This window comes from Sus scrofa, chromosome 2 (assembly GCF_054392235.1).
Source record: "Sus scrofa isolate SSC_HxYL_T2T_F1_AM1 chromosome 2, Sscrofa_HxYL_maternal_Yorkshire_Landrace_v2.0, whole genome shotgun sequence".
Lineage (NCBI taxonomy): Eukaryota > Metazoa > Chordata > Mammalia > Artiodactyla > Suidae > Sus > Sus scrofa.
The window spans coordinates 27,664,929-27,682,256 of record NC_139384.1 but is presented as its reverse complement, the minus strand read 5'-3'; the positions used below and the strand labels follow the sequence as shown (position 1 = coordinate 27,682,256).

At 39.4% G+C, this 17,328-nt stretch overlaps 1 protein-coding gene across 1 annotated transcript in view; it reads left to right on the top strand.

Annotated features, from left to right (window-relative positions):
- IFTAP (intraflagellar transport associated protein) overlaps positions 1-17,328 on the top strand; it is a 77,900-nt gene that overhangs the window by 20,826 nt on the left and 39,746 nt on the right.

The window sequence follows — 17,328 nt, the reverse complement described above, 5'->3', positions numbered from 1 at the left end:
CAGTGGGTTAAGCATCCAGCATTGTCCCTGCTGCGGCTTAGTTCACTGCCATGGCATGGGTTCAATCCCTGGCCTTAGAACTTTTATATGCTGTGGGCTTGTCCCCTTCCCCCCCAAAAAGCGTATTTAAGACATCTAAGAAATACAGCATAGTATAGGGTATGTAGTCCCACTGCACACATTTGGATTCTGGCATCGCCACTTTCTGGCCTGGGGCAGGGTTCACTGGGTGAAGGGGGAATCATAGTAGTAGCTTAAAGGTTGATGGTTAATTGAGATAATCCATGTAAAACCTTTAGCATAGAAGCTAGCACATAAATACACAACGAAGGCTAGACATTATTATTGTTGCTATTGTGATGATGATGGTACAGTTTCTGTGGAATGGGAACAACCTTTAGATTAGAAGTGATAACTGAAGCCCCAAGGGCCTAACCTCTGCTGTGTTTTGTTACGTATTTGGTTGTCCCGTACAGTATTGTTACTGTTTTATTGAGCCAACATTTAAAAGTTGAGAAATTTTACATAAGTGTTTTTTGGTTTTATTTATTTATTTATTATTTATTTATTTTCTTTTGTCTTTTTGTCTTTTTTAGGGCCACACCTGCTGCATATGGAGGTTCCCAGGCTAGGGGTCCCATCGGAGCTGTAGCTACTGGCCTGCACCACAGCCACAGCAATGTGGGATCTGAGCCACATCTGTGACCTACACCACAGCTCATGGCAGTGCCGGATCCTTAACCCACTGAGCAAGGCCAGGGATCGAACCCTCATCGTCACGGATACTAGTTGGGTTCGTTTCTGCTGTACCACAATGGGACTCCTTCACATAAAATTTTTGATTTGCTTTTTTTTTTTTTTTTTTTCTGATTAAGTGAGAAGATCTGTTGCTTCTTGTTTCACTGATGGCAACATCAGCTGGAGTTCAGGAGCGTTTGCCCCGGGACCTGCCTACTTTGACAGGCTCTCTTGCTCTCACACACTCTAAAATTGTGTGTGTACCTGACCTGCTTCTTTTCACTCAGGTGGCTCCTGTAGGCATTTGTTCTGCATCTGATTGCCACTGGCTTGCTGTCTGCCATGGTCCTTCCTGGGTCATGCATCCCCGTTTGGGAGACTAGAGGCCTAGATGCACCTTGGACTCAGCTGAAGGGCTTTTAGAGCAGCTTGACACCCAGGCCCCACTGGGACCTTGGAATTGGGATTTTTTTTTTTTTTTTTTTTTGGTTTCTTTTTCAGTGCCTCTGGTGATTCTCATGAATACCCAAGGTTGAGGACAGGGAGTTTCATAATCTCTGAGGTCATGTTAGCCTCATGATTTGAAGTCATAGTTCATGTGCCTGAACAAATGTAAAAGGGTAGTTATAATGAAGAAAAGGAAAAGTGATTCTAATCTGTTTCCTTTATTGTGTGGGGTGGTGGGAATATCTTTATCTCTTTTGTTTACACTTAAGGGAAATAGAAAATTTAGGAAATATCTAGGTAACTTGGGGCTATGAACGACCGGCGTTTTGGTATTTTGGCATGATATGTTCATCAGATTTATCTTGATAATGGCCAGATCATCTTTTGTTCTATGATCTTGGGTTTAGAAAGGTGCTTGCTTTCTCCATGCCTAATGATTTAGTTCCATGTTTTTTGAACCCACACATGGCAGTGTGAATGGGTGGGGTAGGGTGTGGAAACAAGGGTAAAATAGGCGGAATTAATGTGTTTGGGTATGTCAATGGCGTTTTGGTAATTCAAATTATTTTAGAAATTGTTTGTAAGGCTGACTTTATTTTTGTACCCTGAAAGAGTAAGAACTTTTTACAGGGGCTTAGATATTTTAAGGAGGCTATACTGTTTTTGTTTTGGGAGTAAGGAGTCTATTCTGTTTTCAGATTTCTGTACGATCGATCGTTCCATGCCAAGAAAGAAACTATTGCAGATGTGGTGACTTCATTTTGAGCTCAGTTTTAGGACCCAAATTGAGCTGAAATAAATGATGACGCAAGTCACATAAACTGCATCTCCAAGCACACTCGTTTTTTTTCCCTTTCAAAATATCCCTAGGCACCAGTTCACATTATAAACTAATGACCTGAAAAAATTCCTCCTAAAGCACAAAGAGTTGTGAATGCAAAAATACGTCTTAAATCAGTAAGGGTCCTCCCGCTACCCCCAAAATATTTAAATACCTTCTGAAAAACCAAATAGGACTTAGGATCAGGTCTAAGAGTTGAATGATAGCCAGCAGAATTGTTCAAAGTGAATGTAGTTAGTTGTGTTTTAAGGAAGATGTGAAAGGTGTTTCTTCAAAGTTTTCTCCCTCTTTCCAGCCCTTCATTTGTCTTGGTATATGTGGTTATTTTGCTGATATGAAGAGGAATCTTTTCTCTCTTAAAGTGGTTATCAGCACATATGCTTATGTACATTTCTTACTAAGTTTAGTTTCTCGAGTCCATTACCATTTCCACTGATTGACTGTTCTATTTATTTTTGTAATAGTTATATGCCAGAATGCTTATGGGATTCATTTTCTTTCTAAGAGTGTTAAAGGGGTCAGTAATCCTATTAAAAATATTTCTTTGGAAAAAATTAAACTATAGCCTTATTGAAGAAATTCACATTACTGCTTCAGACTCTTGGAAAACAGTTGGAAACTGTTAATATTGGAGCATAATTCTCACTGCAGTGCATTTATGTTGATCATGTTTTGCAGTTTTTAAACAGCTCTTTTTTTTTAATCATGGTACATATTTGATGATAAATCCAATGTTTTATTAAAATGTTTAAAGAGACATATTAGTTTTAATTATATGAGTCTTAAGCAGACGTTTATAATTGAACTATCAGTAGTGTCTTCAGTTTAAGAAAGTAAGACCGCATTGTAAGATGTGTATTAGAAAATCAGCATGCAGATTTTGGCTTTGTTCTTTATCAGTGAAGACATTATTATTTCTCTGACCTTATTGTGGATAAAGATGAGAGGCTCACTTTCAATCTTTGGTATTTCAGTTTCTTTGTGAATTTAACTTATAGGCCTTTCTATAATATCTTTCTAAAGGGAAAAAATACTTCCTCCTTATCTGTCATCGTTCTATCACTTTTTAGGTTATAAAAACACTGATGTAAATACTTATATTTGATTTTCTGTTAATGCATTTATTTTTTCATTTAGTAATACTCTGTGTGCCTTGTTATGGTCTGAGTTACTTGTTTTAGAGGTGGAGGGTTCAAAAATAATCAACATAGAGGTTGTGTTCTCAAGCACTCAGACACACACACACACACACACATCATCATCATCATCTTTGTTCTGATTTTGTCTTCATGCTCAATGATTAATTTCCATTAAGGTTGGCCATTTTACCAACTTTAGCTTAAAATGCTTTGGAAATTGAAAGGAATCTACTGTGATTTTATGATTAATTCTTATATAAGACTTTGTTTTCCATTCTCGTTTCATTCTTAAAATACCCAGGATCCAGTTTCTCAAGTACTTTTACCAGTTTCTATATTACCACATAATGACTCACTGCCGTATTTTGACTCACTGCCATATTTATCTACTTTAACCTATTTTCTTAGGTTGAGACCAAAGATTTTGTTTCTGATTGTGATGTTTAATTTTGTTTCTCTTTCTTTATGCCATTCTCATTTCACTTCCCATACATTGTGCTTTTAGCATTTTATTGTTCTTTCAACAAATCTTTGGGAAAAAAAAAAAACAATTCCTGTCAACTCAATCTCCCTTTCTCTCTTCATACTTGTTAATACTTGCATTAAATTCCGCCTTAGGTAGAACATTGTGTGTTTAAATGTTCTGGACAAATGGCCATGCCTCTGGCTTTATAATCTCGTGGTTGTCTGGTCTTTGATTGTTCCAAACTCTTCTTAGTTTCAAAACCTCTAACTAGGTTTCAGTTTTTCTTAAGTTTTGATAATCTTAATAATCCTGAGAGACTCTGACCTTATCTTATTAATAAGCAGCAAACATTTATTAAGTACTGGGCATTATGCTTAGCATTGCACCTGGATCATCTCAATTCATCTTTATTATAACCTAGTGAATTTCTTTTTTACATTTTGATTTTTATAATTTTTTATTATTCTCAACTTACAGATGAGGAACCCAAGGCTTAAGGTTAAGTAACTTGCTATTATGGCCTAAGCTGTGTCCCCTCAAAATGTATCTGATGCAGCCCTACCTTGCAAGGTGACTCTTTGGAGGCAGGGCCTTTTAAGAGGTGATTAAAATTAAACGAGATCATAAGGCTGGGGTTCTAATTCAATCTGACCAATGTCCTCATAAGAGGAGAGGCACACCAGATAAGCCTAAACACAGAGAAAAAGACCATGAGAGGACACAGTGTGAAGGCAGCCACCTGCAGGCCAAGGTGAGGGGGCCACAGGAGAATCCATCCTGCCAACACCTTGATCTTGGACTTCTAGCCTCTAGAAGTATGAGAAAATAAATTTGTTTTGATTCAGCCACCTAGTGTGGGATTTTGTAATGGCAGCCCTAATAGACTTGCCCAAGGTCATATAACTAGTTAGTGATGGAATTGGATTATGGGCCTAGTCATTGTGGCTCCAAAGCCTATACCCAGAATCATTTTGCTTTTCTGCCTTCCTTACAACATCAGGCAATTCTCGAGATCTGGGAGTCTCTGGCATGTGGTTAATATGAACCATAGGATGGATGTGCTACCTCAAAATATAATTATTCTGTCTTCTCCAGAGTGTAAACTCCATGAGGGGTGGTTGCTTGGGGTTTTTGTTCACCATTATTTTTCTAGTGTCTAAAGCACTGCCTGGTAATGTAGAATAAGTAGATGCTTAATAAATATTTGTTGAATAAATGAAACAAAAAGAGGATAAGAGAATACAGACTAGCAGAAAGACAGACAGGAGGGCATCAGACCAAACCCTATTGAACATCTACATTTAATGGCCAGGCATAGGAAGAAGAGCCCGTAAAGGAGACTGTGTCATGATGCTCTGCGTTTGGGTTTGATATACTGGCAAATTGGGAGTCAGAATAGAATTTCAATGCACACACACACACACACACACACAGTGCAAGTGATTTTGAAAGACAGAGGCAAAGAAGGAGAGAAGCAATTAGAGTCCTGGAGACTAGCTTAGCTAGGAGGCTGAGCAGAAATATGCATGTGGGGGTATGGACTCCACTAGGGCAGTGGAGGAGGAGATGGAAAGGAAATAGGGCCAATGGGATGCTACAAGTGAGGGAGTTAGAACCTGGATAACAGGTGACCGGCAGTGGGCTAGGGAGAAGAGAGTCAAAGATGAGTCACAAGTGTTTTGCTTGGAGATCCTGAGACCCACCAAGGCCAAGCTGACTTGTTCATATTTCTTGTTTCAGGAGCCTTTTGCTTTTTTTCCCTTATCGAATGTATGTTCTGTCAAGAGCTTAGCATCTTAGGCTAGGATTTGGTTTACACTCCTGGACTGATAAATTTTGAGTTGTCAGTTCAGCCAAAGGAATATCACCACTCACACTTGACAACTTCTAAAAAATGTAATTAAAAATGAAACTGGTGACAGCCCATAAAATAACATGTTTCCAAAGTTGACGTATCATTTTGGTCCCCAAAGCTATTTTGAATTTGAATGTTAGAAATGCATCTTTAAACTTCCATAGGGGGACAGAGAATCTTTTTCTTCCCCATCTAAAGAACAAATTTAAAATCTCTTGCAGAAAAATACCACAGAGAAAAATATAGAAAGCAGCTGGCCCTTTTACCAATTTCAGAGCTGAAAAGGAATTTTAGTAGAGTATAAGAACAACTTTCTCTCATAAAAGAAAAATACAACAAAACATAATCCTTGCTTTGTAGGCTTTTGCAGTTGTTTTCTGTTGAGTATTCGATAGAGACCAGCAGGCTTAGCATTGTTTTGATACCCTTGTAACTGGCAGATTGCCTGCCAGCGGAAGTTGGAAACGAACCGACCAGCTTTATGCTTCCAGGTGGCACTTAAGCCACATTTTCTGCACTGTTGTTATCAGTCACTTAATTCCCTACTGAATATTGAGTGGTGTTTTTAGTTCACAGGCCATTTGCAGTGTCTTTCTGTTTCCTTTTTTACATTAGCCACATTAAGAAAAAAAGGCAACTCGGGAAGCACTTTTGCAAATGTTGAGTTTAACAGTAAAGTGCACTATTGAAAGTAGCCCTAAACATGCTTTCACGCAAGACATAGACCACTGGGATGTTAACTTCAAGAGAAATTTGTTGACGGCATCATATGGGGACTTGCTAATAAAAGCAATTAGGCAATTAAAAAAAAAAACCACCCAATTAATCTGGCATCCCAAGGGAAAGAATAAGGAAGCAGTGTTATTGATTGATGGATTGATTTTTTGGGGGGGGGGGTATTGCTGAAAAGAATAAAAGGAGAAGAAAAAAAGTTCATGGTTTTATATTGGTCATAAATTTAGTAGCTATCTGTATATGACTTCTTTACCACAATGTAACATTAAATATCACATAGATCACTGAAGGAGAAAAAAAAATATTGAATGAAGTGGATAAATTATTATTGCAGAGTTCTCTGGAAGAAACAGCATCAGCTGTTTAACCTGTTCTTTCTCTTTGGGGGAACATCTGCAAACTGTAATTAAGCAATTTTCATTTGTTTCTCTATTTCTTTTGTCATCACTAAATCACTACACTTAGGGAACAAATTGACAAATTATGAAACACAGAAAACTGCTGGTTCAGTTGCAGAAGGAAATTCTCCCCCCCCTCAAATTATGATGGATTTTGAGCTGATCAAGCCATTTTGTTTAGATATATTAGCATAAATCTTCAGCTGCTGTTGTTATAATTCATATTCATTCTACACATGAGTATTTGGTCCATAGACAGTCATTTGTTTTCTGTGTCTGCTGTGGTTTAGGTATAATTGGATAAGGAAAGAAAATGTATTTAACTATTTATAGCATTTTGAATTATAATCATTCACTTTATTTTCAGCGGTGTTTTTAATATGTAGTATTGTGTTATAATAAGTATTGTTTCTAGTGTAATTTCTCAATAAAGTAAGATATTATGAGGAGTTTTAAAATTTGGTTTATGTCCAAATAAATGAATCCTTTTCTTTCTATCTTTATAGCTTTTCAACACACATTTATTATATAGTTTTTTGTTTGGTTTCCCCACCCACCCACCCACAGCATGAAGACGTTCCTGAGCCAGGGATTGAACCTGAGCTATAACAGTGACATTGCTGAATCCTAAACTTCTAGGCCACGAGGGAGCTCCTATTATATAGTATATTTTATATGTGAATATAAATTAGAGAGGTGAACTTAGGCAAATGAAATTTTGAACATTTATAAAACACAGCAAAGAATTATTCATAACCAAAGAAACTTAAAATGGTTATTACCAACCTTTATGTAGCTAATTTAGACAATATTAAGTATATGTACATTTGTTTTGTATGTGTCTCTCCTTGTGATATTATTTTTGCTCATTGTTGTCAACATGTTGTTATATTTGATGGAAAAGGGTAAGTTCCCGGACTTGAATCTGAGGTGGTTATGACTCTGTCCTTTGATTCGGTGAATGGGCACTTATTCAAATCTGGGTGATTTTAGCAAAATTTTCCTTCAGCCATAGAACAATGATATTTTCTTTGAAATGGTCAGCTAAACCCAGAGGGATACAAACAGGAAACTTTATTTTAACCAAACTCATATCTTTCTTATGTGAAAACTCAAACCACAATTTGTTTAATATGAGATTTTTGGTTTCTTTGTTTCTTCCCATTTGGATTTATTCCAAATAGGAAAGATAGAAGTGCATCAGTTAGCGCATTCTTCTTGTAGCCCACTGCTCCCTTAGCACAGTGAGGATCCACGATATTTTCACATGCTTTTTGGACTTGGCTTGCCTTTGCACTAATTTTTGTAGTGTGCAAATCACTAGTTAGAAGAAAGGGATTGTGAATCAAAAACTGCTTTTTTTTTTTTTTTTTTTTTTTTACCGCCTTCTCCAGATTATTCTTTATGTCACTTGTAGCCAGCCATCTAATTTCTGGGTATTAGGTTTAGTTGCTAATTGTATTGTCAATCCAGTTCTTCTTGCTAATGTTGAGGTCATTTCTATATCGACTATGTTCCTGCTGTAATTCAGACATGGCGGTAGAATCTGGGAAGACAAGATGAATGAGACAGAGTCCCCACTTTGATATGCTGTTCTTATTTCATTCTGCGTGCTTGGTGTGTCAGATGCTCTAGATGTGTGAGGGCACAATAGCAAGCTATGTTTGTAGACTGTGCAGTTACAGGTTGGTTGGTAGGGCAGTACTTAACTACCCTTTCCATACTGCTGATAAAACAATAAGCAGAGTATTGCCTTTGGTTTTGGAGTTTTATTTTTAGATTGACTAACGACTTAATATGAGTGAATAAGGAAGCAATAAGAATGATTACAACAGTGGATTTTCAGAGTTTTGCTTCTTTTTTTATTTCAAGCTTTTTTTTTTTTTTTTCAGATATATTCAAGTGATGTCTCCAAGTACTCTGAAAAAAAAATGAGGGAGTGTGAAACACATGTACAATTTAAGTCTGTTCTTGCATTGTTCTCAAATGGCAATGCACGAGTCCTATATTATTACACATTTGTACAGAAGAGGTTATTCTACCTTATAAAGTTTGAAAACTTCTAAGAAGCATTTATTTATGAAGGAGACAGAAAAAACATTATTCCGACTTTCTCCAACCTGTGTGAGTAAAAAGGCTTTCTTAAGGAGATGCATCCTTGTGTAGGCAGGCAGAAGGGCATGATCTCAGGGCGAGGGGGATTTCTTAGGTTAGTGGGATTTAGTTTTATGAAGAATTTGGTATTTCTTATTCTGTTGTGGGCAGGGCCAGTGTAATGGAAAGGATGCTATTCTAGTATAGACATTTATTAATTCTTTAGACTGCAGGCCTGCCGATTATTCTCTCTGAATCTGTAAATCCAGGATAATGCTGTCTGTTCAGTGCATCTCATGTGATTATGGTGAGAATCAGATGAAATATACATGAAAGCACTTGGTAAGGTTTAAAGATTTACTCAAGTGTGAAGTTTTATGACTATGGGGACTATTTATGATTTAAAAGAGGAACATCAAGGTTAAATCTTAAAGAAACTTTGATTATACAATACAAGAATGTAGAATAGTGTCCACAGTGTTAGTTATCCACACCTATTCTTTGAAGTAGTTAGAATGAGCTGTGTAGAGGAAGTGTTGTATAGTGTCTATGCACTGTGTGTATTGTATAGTGTAAGACCGTGTAGTGCAGAGAATAATCCTGCACTGGCCTCTGGTGGATGGACTAAATGCTATATCTGCACATAACCTTCAGCCAAAGGTATTTATGTGCTTTGACAAAGAAAGATAAGGTATCTGAAACTTCTTTTTAGTTCCAGGAGTTCCTGGTGGCCTAATGGTTAAGGATTTGGTGTTGTCCCTGCTGTGGCAAGGGTTCAATCCCTGGCCCAGGAAACTTCCACATGCTGCAGGTGTGACCAAAAAAAAAAAGGGGGGGAGGGATTCTTTTTAATTCCAAAAATTTAGATTCTCTTCCATGGAATCTTTACTTGGAACTCTTACCTTAAGTACATGAAAAGATCACCCGGAGATGCTGATAAAAATGCAGGTTCCTGGGGATCAGTTCCCGAATTCTGATTTACTAGTTCTAGTGTGCAGCCCAGGAACCTTGGCTTTCATGCCAGCTTTGAGAAATATACCTGAATGAGATTAAGAAGTGGTATGGGGAGATTCTGTACTTTTTCTGTATATTGCATTTCTCTAGGAATAAGTTCCATTGCTTTCATTAGCTTGTCCATACTCTTCACTCAAAGGGTAAGAACAGTTATTTTACTTTAAATACAATTTTTTGTTTAGTGTTATCATTTAATATTATTTAAAAAGCATGATAGGTTCTAGGAATAACTTTACTGTGATTGTGGTAATCACTAATACAGAGAGTAGAACGTAAAAGCTTACAGAATTTTAGGATGGGCTTTGTCTTTCTTTCTTTTTGTTTTTTTGACATCTCTAGGGCCGCTCCCACAGCATATGGAGGTTCCCAGGCTAGGGGTCGAATCAGAGCTATAGCTGCTGGCCTACACCAGAGCCACAGCAACACGGGATCCGAGCTGCATCTGTGACCTACACCACAGCTCACGGCCACGCCAGATCCTTAACCCACTGAGCAAGGCCAGGGATCGAACCTGCAACCTCATGGTTCTTAGTTGGATTCGTTAACCACTGTACCACGATGGGAAGTCCTCCTTAGGGTGGGCTTTGGTTCAGCATATATTCCGTCCCAGTTCTGAAGGATTGTAGCGCATGTGTCTGTGGACCAAAGTTACCTGTCGCAGGGAAATCTGGCTACTTCTCTTGCCAGAAGAACTGTGTGTTTGAGTATTTTACCACTAGCAAGTACACAGGCAAGGGAGACCACCTGGGCTTTGAAGGCATCTTATTGCATGTACTTCTAGGAAATGCCCCTCCAATAATTTTATATTATTATATATTTTATATAATTTAAATCATATAGAATATTTTACACATGAAGGTACTTGGTAAGTTTAAAAAATTTACTCAAGCATAAAATTTTATGATTAGGGTAACTATGATTTAAAAGAGGGACCTCAATTTTTTTTTTTTTTTTTTTTTTGTCTTTTTGCCATTTCTTGGGCCGCTTCCGCGGCATGTGGAGGTTCCCAGGCTAGGGGTCGAATCGGAGCTGTAGCTGCCAGCCTATGCCACAGGAGGCGAGCCACGTCTGCGACCTACACCACAGCTCACGGCAACGCCGGATCCTTAACCCACTGAGCAAGGGCAGGGATCGAACCCGCAACCTCATGGCTTCTAATCGGATTCATTAACCACTGCGCCATGATGGGAACTCCAGGAACCTCAAATTTAGGTATCAAAGGAAACTTGAATTTAAAATATAGAAAATAAAAATGTAAAATATTGTATATATATGTATTTTTTTTTTCTTCATTATTTCTAGGAAAAACTTCTTAAGAAGGATGGAGGTGCATGTAGTTATTGTCCCTGGATTGAGGGCTAGAAGAAAATGCTTTTCATCTCTATACAATTTTTGTTCATGACAGGAATGTTAGAGAATACAGAGTGCTACCAATACACGTGCATATATACAGACACAGCAAAACAAAAAACATACTCTTTCTATAGCAGTAATATTTACTCTATGGCCACTCAGAATGAAGCTTACATTTCCCGTTCTCCCTTGCAGTTGGGTATAACCATCTGACTAAGGATGTGCCAATAAGAAGTGAAGGGAACTGATATGTGTAATTTCTGGGTCCTATCCTTAAGAAACGTGCCCCGAACTCTGTTTATTCCATGTTCCCTGCTGGAAATTGGCAATTCTTAGAGCAATTCCTTAGACTCAAGGGTGGAAGTCATGTGCTGAGGATGGCAGAGCACTCCACAAACCTGGATCCATCTCATGGAACAGTCTGTCCACCTCTCCTGAACTGTTACTTGAAAGAGAAATGAAGTACCTGTTTCAGCTGCTCTGGCGCCTCCTCAATATATTAGCTTAAACCGTGCCTTTACTAATAAGAGAGGGGACGGTGTGGGGATGGAGAAGGGTGGTGCCTTAGGAATGGCAGAGCAGAAACAGGGAAGGAGCCTGGGTTCTGTGATGACTTCGTGAAGCAGAACAACCATATTAGTCCTGAATTATCTGTATATGTACTATTGTATGAGTGAGAAGTACATTTCCAGCTTGTTCAGCTAATTGTTACTTTGGGTATTTGTCTCATTTAGACAAACGTATATCCAGTTAGTGAAACTATAATCTTGTTTCTTGGAGATAAACTATGGGTGTACACATCCTCCCTGAAATTTTCTCTTGATTAATTTGCATATATGTATATAAATATTCTTGTTTCTTGGAGATAACTATGGGTGTACACATCCTCCCTGAAAATTTCTCTTGATTAATTTGTATATATGTGTATAATTATTAACATGGGACTTTGGTGACAACCAGGATTTGAACCAGAGATCTGCTTCTTCCCAACTAAGTCATCTTAGAAAAGTTACTTAACATCTATGTGCTTTAGTTTTATCATCTATAAGATGGATATAATAACCTCTACCTCATAGGCTTGCTCTTAGGATTAAATAATTATACCTACAAAAACCACAATACACATATATGTTTATTTATTTATAAAATAACGGTACCTGAATTATAGTAAGGGCTTAAACTAACAGTTTCACTTATTTATATATTCAGCAAATTTATTTATTGTTTTGCAAAAATGTGATCATATCATACATCCTCATTTTTTAACTGGCTTTTTCACATAGCATTATCCTATGAACTCTTTCCCTGTCAACAAATATGATTATTTATTTTATGGTTATTATTAATACTTTTCATGACTGTTGTATTCAATTGTATGAACATTCCGTTATTTAACCATCCTTTTTCTCCGATTATTATTTCCAATTTTTGACTTCTATAAGTGATGCTAAATTATTGCACGTCCTCACTCATTCAGCTAATGCTTATTGAACACCCAGTATGTGCCCAGTACTGCTCACAGAAGTGAACAAAAGAGACAAAGAGCATTACCTGTAGGGAATTTACATCCTATAAGGGGGAGATCGACAACAAACACGAAATGCTATGAATAGGAAAAATATCTGTGTTAGAAAACAGTCATTGCTCTGGGAAAGAAAAAGAAAGAGAGCAGAGTGTGGAGGATCATGAATGCTGGTAGCAGGAGCATAGGGTTGCAATTTTACGTAGGGTGATCTGGTTAGGCCTCCCTGGAAAGGAAAGATTTGAATGAGAAATGGAAGGACTTGAGTGAGTTAAGCCTGGAGAGACTTGAGGGAGAACATTTGGGACCAAGGGAGCGACCAGTGCAGAGGCCTAGTGACAGCAGTGCCTGGCCTGGTGGGGAACAATGAGGAGGCCAGGGTGACCAGCGTGACTTGAGCAGGGGTGAGAGGAGCAGGAGCTGAGGTCAAGGGTATGGAGGTGGGGGCGGATGAGGCATTGGTAGCCTCATGGCCCCTTGTAATGACTTGGCCTTATTATTATTACTTCAGTAACTGTATTTTTGCATCCTTCTTATTTATGGCCTTTGGATACATTTTTGTACATGGAAATGCTGTTTTAAAGATATGTAAAAATTTAGGGCCTCGAGTAAGTAAAAATTTTCAAGGGAATAGATCAGACATTTTTGGCTTTGTAGTGAAATCTTTGCCCACATACTTAATTATTTCTTTTGGATAAATTCTTAGATATGTAAATGCTGGCTGAAAGATATGCAAAATATTATGCATTTGAGTGAGTAAAAGTTTTCAGGGAATAAATTCTGTTCTCGTAGTCAGAGCTTTCTCAGCTCCTCTTCTGGTTTTCCTGCCCAGCAGAGTGCTAAGCATACAGTGAGCTCCCTGGGTCTTGTGTTGATCAGCCTACCATCCAGTCTTAATTGTTACATGACCTTGGGGATGGGGAATGAACATTTTCCCTTTCAGGAACTGTAAGTTTCTGACAGAAAGGTCCCTATCTTCCTTAGGCTTATATTATTTATTTATTGATTGATTGATTGATTGATTGATTGTCTTTTCTAGGGCTGTACCCGCAGCATATGGAGGTTCCCAGGGTAGGGCTCTAACGAGAGCTGTAGCCGCTGGCCTACACCACAGCCACAGCAATGCCAGATCTGAGCTGTGTCTACGACCTACACCACAGCTCACGGCAACGCCAGAGACTTAACCCACTGAGCAAGGCCAGGGATCGAACCCAAAACTTCATGGTTCCTAGTTGGATTTGTTTTTTGGTTTTTTTTTTTGTCTTTTTGCCATTTTTCTTGGGCCGCTCCAGCGGCATATGGAGGTTCCCAGGCTAGGAGTCAAATTGGAGCTGTAGCTGCCAGCCTACGCCAGAGCCATATCAATGTGGGATCCGAGCTGCGTCTGCGACCTACACCACAGCTCACGGCAACACCAGACCCTTAACCCACTGAGCAAGGCCAGGGATCGAACCCACAACCTCATGGTTCCTAGTCGGATTTGTTAACCACTGAGCCACCATGGGAACTCCTAGTTGGATTTGTTAACCACTGAGCCTCAACAGGAACTCCCTTAGGCTTACATTTTAGTGGGCAGAGATAGACAATGAACAATTAAGAAAGGTCATTGCAGAGGATTTCAGATACAGTTGAAGAAAACAGGACCATGTTTCTAAGGCTGGGACTGTATGAAGAGATAAGATGATCAGGGAGTTGGAGGTTCAATTAATACCTGCTTTTCTCTCCTCGTCTGGGTATGGAGGGAAACTGGACCTCCGTAGTTGTCCTCTGTTTTGATTTCAACATGTTGTGGCACCATATGGAATTGGATTAGTGATGGTGGTCTTTGGATCAGTATTGGAATCAAGGGAGACCAAATGTGGTCTCCAGATGTCCATTAACTGGTGAATGGAAAAACAGAATGTGGTCTATCCATATAAGATGACTGCCTTGGACCTTTTTGGGGTTGATGGAAATGATCCAATAATTTAATTGTGATGATGGTTGGACAACTCTGTATATTTATTAAAAATCATTGAATTGTACACTTGAAATAAATGAATTTTGTAAATATACCTCAATAAAGCTGTGGAGGGGACACTTAGATCCTGACCTGAGTTCTTCACTGGCTGAGCATATGGTCTTATATCTCTGGATTTGCCTGAAGAGCTTGGAGGCCTGCTTGTCATAAATATTTTCTATTAAGAAAGTAAACCGTTTGTGCAAAGACTGAAATTTTTAGCTATGGACTGTGATATGAAAAGAAACAAACTTCTTGGATGCCGCAAGCTCCTACCTTGTGTAGACAGTGTCACCAACAGGGATTCTGGGACCTAAGGGAAGCTGTGCTCAGGTTCACTGCATCTGCTCCCACTCTGGGCCAGCTCCTTTCTGTGGCCTTGACTAAGTCAGTTGGAAGGTGAGTTTATTTTATGGGATGATATGTTGTGGCCTCTCTGCACCCAAGTGTAACCCACTTGGCAGGTTGCAAGCATGCTGTAATATCTACTGCCACCACCACAGAAATAGATTTTTTTTTTTTTTTTTTTTTTTTGTCTTTTGTTGTTGTTGTTGTTGCTATCTCTTGGGCCGCTCCCACGGCATATGGAGGTTCCCAGGCTAGGGGTTGAATCGGAGCTGTAGCCACCGGCCTACGCCAGAGCCACAGCAACGCGGGATCCGAGCCGCGTCTGCAACCTACACCACAGCTCACGGCAACGCCGGATCGTTAACCCACTGAGCAAGGGCAGGGACCGAACCCGCGACCTCATGGTTCCTAGTCGGATTCGTTAACCACTGCGCCACGACGGGAACTCCAGAAATAGATTTTTTAAAGTTATCTAGGGCATGCCTAAAAGAATAAACTAAAAGAATAGTATAGATTGCAGTGGAAAGATACAGTGAATATTTTGAGATATCTAGAGGGAAGAAACGTAACCGCATGGAGGTAGTGTCTTCATTTCTGTTATAGAAACACACACAAAAAAACCCCTCACTATGTGAGCTGTTTTATCTTTTCTGAAATCCATGACCGACTCTCCCTTTCCTTCTCACCTGGGTTACTACAGTAGTTCCATACTTGGGACCTCCAGTGTCTGAACCGCTCTGCCACATTCCATCCATTTCAGCTTCTTAGAGCACAGCTCTAGTTATTACGGCTCCCATGGGCCTTGGTGTAGTGTAGAGTTTTGCTGGGCCCCCTGCAAACATCAGTGCTTACATGCATCGCTAAATATGCTCTCCCATCTTCCTGGAGGATATCCTGGTTCTTCCTCAGGCTCTATGCATTCCTGTCACAGGGGTACCTTTGGAGGGTTGAAATCATAGCCGCCTTTCCAAGCCCAGCTCAGACTCTCCTTTCCTACCTGAAGCCTTTTGTGATTCTCCCAAACCAACTGTCATTCCCCCTTTTTCTAGCTTTGCACTCCCTTCTGTCCTCAGCCTTCGTTGATGTCTGTTTGGGTGGTTTGCATTCCGGGCTTAACTTCTCAGTTGTAAGCTCTGTAAGGGCAGGGACTGGGTCCCACCCTTCCTGGTTACCCTGCGCCTAATTGATGCCCAGAATGTAACTTTTGGGTTGAATGAGTTGCAGCACTCAACTACCACTCGGCTTTTCTTCCTGAAAATAGACTTTCAGCAACTTCACATGCTCTTCACATTTTTTTCTCTCGGGAAGTGCCTAACACTGGACATTTCAAGAATTTCAGCTTATTGCTATTCTGTCTCTCATCTTGGATTTTGACACAGGTTTTTTTCTCCCCACCCCCAGCCAGGGTTGTGCATTTGTGTTACTGGTGGCTTGAGAGCTATGACTGTGAATAATGAGTCAATTATCATCCAGCCTTGGGGAAAGCGCAATTATTCCTGACTGGCCAGGCTGAGGTAATCCTCTCCTCCTGGTGCCCTTTCAAATGAAGAACATGAAACAGTTGGAATTCAGAGCACTGCAAAGGGAATTTAGACAAAACATTTGTCTGCTGAATTTAGCCTCTTTGGATTTATTCTGATTTATGATTGATTGGTTTTTAAATTGCTTATTTAATCCTAATGACTATCACTCCAGGGGAGGCCAGATACCAAGGAGCATGTGATCAAGAAGCAGTGGAGTGAAGTAGTTTGGGCAAATCAAGAGCAAATATTGTCCAGAGAAACATTGCTCTAGGCTAGGAATATGATGTGAAAATGACCCCCCTGACTTGCAAAGTACCCAACCTTGTTATAAGCATGATTGCTTATCCCCTATGCTCTCGGCAGACGCTTTTGCAAATACCCAGTGTTGCACAGAATCCACTCCCCCACCCCCCCTGCTGCCATGAATTTTTCCTTCTAGCTATGTATCCAATATCTCTTCACGACTGAGAATGCACTCTTGATTTATATTGCTATTGACCATGGTGTAGAACAGGCACTCGCGGGTTGCTGGCAGGATTTGGTTGTGAATGCTGATGTTAGTTGTGTTGATCTGTGGAAACATTCCCGTAAGCATGGTGATGCTTAGGGACCCTAGTCTGGCCTTTGAATGGATGAATTTGAATGTTTGAAACGTTTCTTTCAAAATCAAGTTCTCTGAAACTGATCATTCTCATTTGGAAGATAGACAGTCAATTTGTGATTTGGGTTTAATTTATCAAGACAACAGAAGTTTCAACCTTTTCAAGGAGAGTAACCTTTTTCTTTGGACTGAAATTAGACACTGTAGATAAAGTCGGTGGCTTTGGAAGCGAGGTCAGTTGGAAGCTTGTCTGTT